General features: G+C 48.0%; 1 pseudogene; it reads left to right on the top strand.

Moving 5' to 3' along the window:
• LOC119923517 overlaps positions 1-5,484 on the top strand; it is a 6,948-nt pseudogene extending 1,464 nt beyond the window's left edge.

Genomic DNA, 5,484 nt, shown 5'->3' with positions numbered 1-5,484 from the left:
AAGGAAAACTGCCCTTAGGGATGCAGATAGAAGAGGCCTGTCCATGAGGCTGGTGATGGGGACTTTGTCCTTGATTCTGTTGAATGGGGCTCTGTCTTTGCTGCTGGAGATCAAAAGGCCCAGTTGTTTAGACGGGAGATGGGAGCACAGCACAGTTTTAGGAGCTGGAGACTGGGGTGGTGGGGGCAGGGGATGGGGGGGTTCTGTCTCTGATGCTGGAGAGCAAGGATCCCTGTTTAGGGGGATGAAGAGTGGAGGACCCTGTCTTTGAGAGTGGAGACGAGACCCTAGGATCAAGAATGGAGGAGAGGTACCAGAGCAAGTTAACGCCAGGGGCACTTTCTCTCCAGCTCCCTTCATAAATCACTTTCTCCTCTCATAAAATCAGTTCTCTGGGATCTGAGGAAATGGCTCCTCCATCTCAGTCTCCAGCCTCTTATTCCCCCTGAATTTATCTCTGGGAGGGCATGGCCTGGGTCCTTGCCTTCCTAGGCATTTTCCATCCCAAAAGGCAGCAGGCAGAACCAGAGGTTTGAAACAGGTCACCTGTGCCAGCTTTAACTAGCCAGATCAGTGCTGCAGAAAGAGAGACTGGAGAATCTTACATAGGGACACCCAGCTTCGCTCCAGCCCAGCTGTCCTCTACCACAGGCTGAGGGAAACTAGAGGAAGCAGAGCCAGGGCACTGAAATCAGCTGGACTGACAAGACAGGTCAGCAATGCTAAGGAGGGACATGGGAAAATCTTACTCAAAGACACATGTAATTGGTCCTCACCTAATCGAACCATTCCCCATCCATCTCTCTCCCAGCCTAGGCCCAGACTCTGAAAGGGAGTGTTTCTCAAGTCATCCTTCCCTATTCCTTTCTGGACAGCATCCAGGACCCAGTGGCCATCCCAAAGTCAAAGGGAAAGATCACAGGGCTTCATATTTTCCAGACTAGTGCAGCCCCTGGAGGTCCTGTTTAAGGTTGGGGTCCATCTCCTCTAGCAACCTCCACTCTTGCTGCTACTTCTGAGGGAGGTAGGGCTGAGAGGGTCCTGAGCCCATGGACAGGGCTGCCTAGAAACAGGAGGATTGATGAAATGGATGCCAGAGTCAAAGGGCAATAGAGAAAGGGAGAGATGGAGATACCTCAATCACTAATTATTGGGTTTATGTGCATTTGAGAGTGTATCTATCAATTGTATCGAGAGCACGTACCGTGTGGAGAGCACAGTATTAAGTGCTGGGGAGAGTTGATAATGATCTTTGCTGCCTTCGAGGAGCTTACAATCTAGAGGAGTAGGCAGGCATTGAAATGGCAGGCATAGGGGAAATGGAAGGATATAAGGAAATGCATGTAAGTGTTGTGGTGCTGAGGGTGGGATTAATATCAAGTGCTTGAAGTGTACGAATCCAAGTACATAGGTGATGCAGAAGGGAAAGTGAGTAGAGGATCTGAAGGTTTAACCAGGGAAGGCCTCTAGGAGGAGGGCTTTGCATGTGGGGAGAGTAGTGGTCTGTCAAATATGAAAGAGGGGAGAGTTCCAGGCCAGAGGAAGGACACAGACAAGGGGTTAGTGGCAACTACAGAGAGTCGATGGGCATGAGAGGAATGAAGGGTGCAGACTGGGTTGTAGTAGGAAGTCCGTGAGGTGAGGTAGGAGGGGTATAGCTAATTGAGTGCCTTACAATTGGCGATAAGGTGTTCATATTTTATGCAAAGGTGGGTGGGAAGCAGTTGCAGTTACTTGAGGAGTGGGGAGACAGGGGATGAATTTATTTTAAGAAAATTATCAGGAAAACAGAGTGAAATAAAGGCTGGAGTTGAGAGAGACAAGAGACAGGGAAGTCAGGGTGGAGGCTAATGCAGCAGTCAAGGAGGGGTGTGGTACATGTCAGGATTAGTGTAACAGCAGTTTGGATGGAGAGGAAAGGGTGGATTCTAAAGATGTGGTGGTAGAATTGAAATGATTGAATATGTGGTTGAATGATAGAAATGAGTAAAGGATAATGTTAGAATAATGTGTTTGTGAGACAGGGAGGGCGGTGTTGCATTCAGGAGTGATGAGATTGTCACAGTGAGGATAGGGATTGGGTGGGAAGCTTAGGCATTCTGTTTCAGACTTTTTAAGTTTGACATTTTGATGGGACATCCAAATAGAGATGTTCTGAAGACAGGAGGAAATGCAAGACTGCAGAGAACACAGTTCAGGGCTGGAGAATTAGAGTTGGGAATCATCACTGCAGAGATGATTAGTTGAAACCATGGGAGGGAATGAGTTCTCCAAGGAAGAAAATGTAGATGTAGGAAAGAAGAGGTTACAGAACTAAGCCTTGAGGCACCTCCACAATTAGACAATAGGAGGGAGAGGAGGGGTCTGTCAGATCAATGTAGAAGGAGCAGCCAAAGAGATAGAAGAAGAATCTGGATAGGACAGTGTCAATGAAGCAAAGGTTGGATAATGTTTCTAGGAGAAAGAGATGGCGTACAGGTAGAATGCAGCAGAAAGGTCAAGGAAGATTAGAATGGAGTAGAAGTTGTTGGATTTGGCAAGAAGATCATTGGTGACTTTAGTGGGGGCAGTTTCTATGGAGTGAAGGGGGTGAAAGGCAGGTTGCAGGGGAGAAGGAGATAAATGAGGGAGAGGAAGTGGACGGAGCGACTGCTGACAACTTGCTAGTTTGGAAAGGAATGTCAAGAGAAAAATGAGGTGAAAACTGATTACAAGGGGTCAAGGGAGGTCCTATGTATTTTTAGGATAGGGGATGCATGGGTCTGTTTGAAAGCAATAAGGAAGGACTGTATGTGTGTGTGTGTGTGTGTGTGTGTGTGTGTGTGTGTTTGTGTAGATATGCAGAGGAACAAAGCAGGACCTGCATGAATGGGGATGGGGAGTAGACAGAAATTTCTCTCCTTGACCCCCTTATCTACAGGGGTCCCACTCATTAGGAGGCTGTATCAGGGACAGAGCAGGTGAAGACTCAGTTTAGCTCCCTCATATTTCACTTTACTCTCACTTGTCTCCTTTTACTCCAGCAGGTGGACAAATCATTGCAGGAAATAAGATCTGGGGTAAGAGACCGAGGTGCGTCTCACTTCCCTTAGTTCCATTACAATAAAGGACTTTGGAATAAGGGCCTAGGCACTTCTTTTCCTGAGGCAATGGGTCAACCTGCTATCCTGGTCTGGACTCCTGGAGCATTCGGGAATCTTGTGGAATATTGTAGAGAAGCAGTGTGGCTTAGTGGAAAGAGCACGGGCTGTGAGTCAGAGGTTGTGGACTCAAATCCCAGCTCCGCCTCCTGTCAGCTATGTGACTTTGGGCAGGTAACTTAACTTCTCTGTGCCTCTGTTACCTCATCTGTAAAATGAGTATTAAGACTGTGAGCCCCACCTGGGACAACCTGATAACCGTGTATCTCCCTGAGTGATTAGAACAGCACTTGGCACATAGTAAGCACTTAACAAATACCATTATTATTATTATTATTATTATTATTATTGTTATTGTTATTATGGTGAGGTGCAAGGGTGGAGCAGGGGAGATGTGGGGCTGAGAGGGGTAAAGTGATCAGGGATTGAGGGTATGAGGGACTGGGGCAGGGGTGAAGCTGGAGGCTGATGCAATGTTGTGAGGAACATGGACTGCATAGAAGAAGATGAACTTTTCACAGTAGGAGATCTGTGCCTCGCAAGTGGTTAATTTAGTGCAAAGTGCTGAGATAAGGGCCAGGATCAGTTGATGCACTGAACTTTGATGGAAACACTTCCTCCACTGAACGTTTGAAACCTAAGGTCACATCAAAGAGCCAGTGAGTAAAACTTTACTGCATCCTTCTTGCCTGTGATACATTTTCTCTCATCTCTACCCACCAGATTAAGTTTTATCCTGGTAACACAGATGACTAACCAGTCGAGTGCTTCCGTGTTTGTCCTGCTGGGCCTGTCTACGGACCCCGGGCAGCAGCAGCTCCTCTGCATAATAAATAATAATAATAATAATGTTTGTATTTATTAAGCACTTACAATGTGCGAATCACTGTTCTAAGATACAAGGTGATAGGTTGTCCCATGTGGGACTCACAGTCTCCATCCCAATTTTACAGATGGGGTAACTGAGGCACAGAGAAGTGAAGTAACTTGCCCAAAGTCACACAGCTGACAAGTGGTGTGAAGCAGGTTAGAGAAGCAGCGTGGCTCAGTGGAACCAGCACGGACTTTGGAGTCAGAGGTCATGGGTTCAAATCCTGGCTCTGCCACTTGTCAGCTGTGTGACTTTGGGCAAGTCACTTCACTTCTCTGGGCCTCGGTTACCTCATCTGTAAAATGGGGATGAAGACTGTGAGCCCCCTGTGGGACAACCTGATCACCTTGTATACCCCCAGCGCTTAGAACAGTGCCTTGCACATAGTAAGCGCTTAAAAATGCCATTATTATTATTATTATTAAGTGGTGGAGCTGGGATTAGAACCCACATTCTCTGGCTCCCAAGCCCAGGCTATTGCCACTAAGCCATGCTGCTTCTCATAATATTGGAATTTCTTAAGTGCTATGTGCCAAGCAGTATTCTAGCGCTGGAGTAGATACAAGGTTCTCAGGTTGTCCCACGTGGGGCTCAGAGTCTTAATCCCCATTTCACAGATGAGGGAACTGAGGCACAGAGAAGTTAGGTGACTTGCCCCAAAGTCACACAGCTGATAAGTGGCAGAGGTGGAATTAGAACCCATGACCTCTGACTCCCAAGCCCGGGCTCTTTCCACTAAGCCACCATGCTTCTCCTTCCTGGTTCTGTATCTGGTCACCGTTTTGGGGAACCTTCTCATCATCCTGGCCATGGGCATGGACTCGTATCTCCATTCCCCTATGTACTTTTTCCTCACTAACCTGTCCCTTTTGATGTCTGCTTCTCCTCCACCACCATCCCCAAGATGTTGGCCAACATGCAGACTGTCAGCCGCACCATCTCCAACGCCGGCTGTCTGAGCCAGATGTTTTTTTTCCATTCTATTTGGAGATCTGGACGACTTCCTCCTGGCTGTGATGGCGTTTGACCACTTCAGGGCCATCTGCCAACCTGTGCTATGCCACGGCCAAGAACCCCCACCGCTGTGTCCTGCTGGTGGCCGCCTACTGGATCATCGCTCAGCTCAATTTCCTGTTACATACCATCCTGTTGGCTCAGCTAACCTTCTGTGCTGACCACACCATCCCCCACTTCTTCTGTGACCTGCCCCTGCTGCTACTGTCCTGTTCTGACACCTCCATCAATGAGCTGCTGCTAATTCCATGGGTGGGGGAGAATTTTAATTCATCTGATATGCATCTTAGGCTCTTAAACCCACATAATCTTTGCCATCCTGAGAATGCCCTCAGAGGGAAGCAAGCACCAAGCCTTTTCCACCTGGTTCCCCCTGCTTTGGTTTCGCTGTTCTAGGTACAGTTATCAGGGAGTACCTGGGCCCCTCACCCCCTGGCTCCTCTGATGAAAGCGGCCTAG

The sequence above is a fragment of the Tachyglossus aculeatus genome, unplaced genomic scaffold (genome assembly GCF_015852505.1).
Source record: "Tachyglossus aculeatus isolate mTacAcu1 unplaced genomic scaffold, mTacAcu1.pri scaffold_1_arrow_ctg1, whole genome shotgun sequence".
In the NCBI taxonomy this organism is placed as follows: domain Eukaryota; kingdom Metazoa; phylum Chordata; class Mammalia; order Monotremata; family Tachyglossidae; genus Tachyglossus; species Tachyglossus aculeatus.
The sequence above is the reverse complement of the archived record's forward strand: the minus strand, read 5'-3'. Positions and strand labels throughout refer to the sequence as shown.